We start from the raw sequence: 435 nt of genomic DNA on the forward strand, positions 1-435 counted from the left end.
TGGCTACTCGACGCGCCGCGGCGGCGGCTGAGGGGGCCGAGCGGAGGGAAGAGAGGGAGGGCCCCGGCCGCCCTGCCCTCCGCCCTCCCGCCTCGCCTCCTCCACCCGCCCTCCGCCGCCTCGCCTGTGCCCCCCCTCCCCTCAGCCGCCCGGCATGGAAGGCGGTGGGGGTGGCCCTGAAGGGATCGGCCTGGGTGAGTGTGGGCCGCCCGTTCGGCTAGGGGGGGGAATCTCCCCTTCCCCCCCTTCTCTTCGGGCCTGGCGGCAGCCGCCGAGCAACGCTAGGCCCAGCCCGGGGGTGGGTGACGGAGGGAGCGGGGTAGAGCCGCCTCCCGGCCTGGAAGGGAGCGGGGGGTGTGTGTGTAGGAGGGGGGAATGCTGTCCCCGGCCCGCAGCCCCCCCTGGAGGAGCAGGGTGCGGGCAGGGCACCCCCCC

General features: G+C 77.0%; 1 protein-coding gene across 2 annotated transcripts in view; it reads left to right on the forward strand.

The window, feature by feature from the left end:
* The window catches only part of ZNF652 (zinc finger protein 652), a 31,927-nt gene that overhangs the window by 7,204 nt on the left and 24,288 nt on the right, over positions 1-435 (forward strand). Inside the window, exon 1 of one of the 2 annotated variants that reach the window (XM_010585479.1) lies at positions 104-194. The exons of the other annotated variant lie outside the window; for it this stretch is intronic. The gene's annotated coding sequence lies outside the window, so the exon portion shown is untranslated. Of the gene's footprint in view, positions 1-103; positions 195-435 lie in introns of those variants that run through there. 2 annotated transcript variants of the gene reach the window in all.

This window comes from Haliaeetus leucocephalus, unplaced genomic scaffold, assembly GCF_000737465.1.
Source record: "Haliaeetus leucocephalus isolate CR32 unplaced genomic scaffold, Haliaeetus_leucocephalus-4.0 Scaffold110, whole genome shotgun sequence".
Taxonomy (NCBI): domain Eukaryota; kingdom Metazoa; phylum Chordata; class Aves; order Accipitriformes; family Accipitridae; genus Haliaeetus; species Haliaeetus leucocephalus.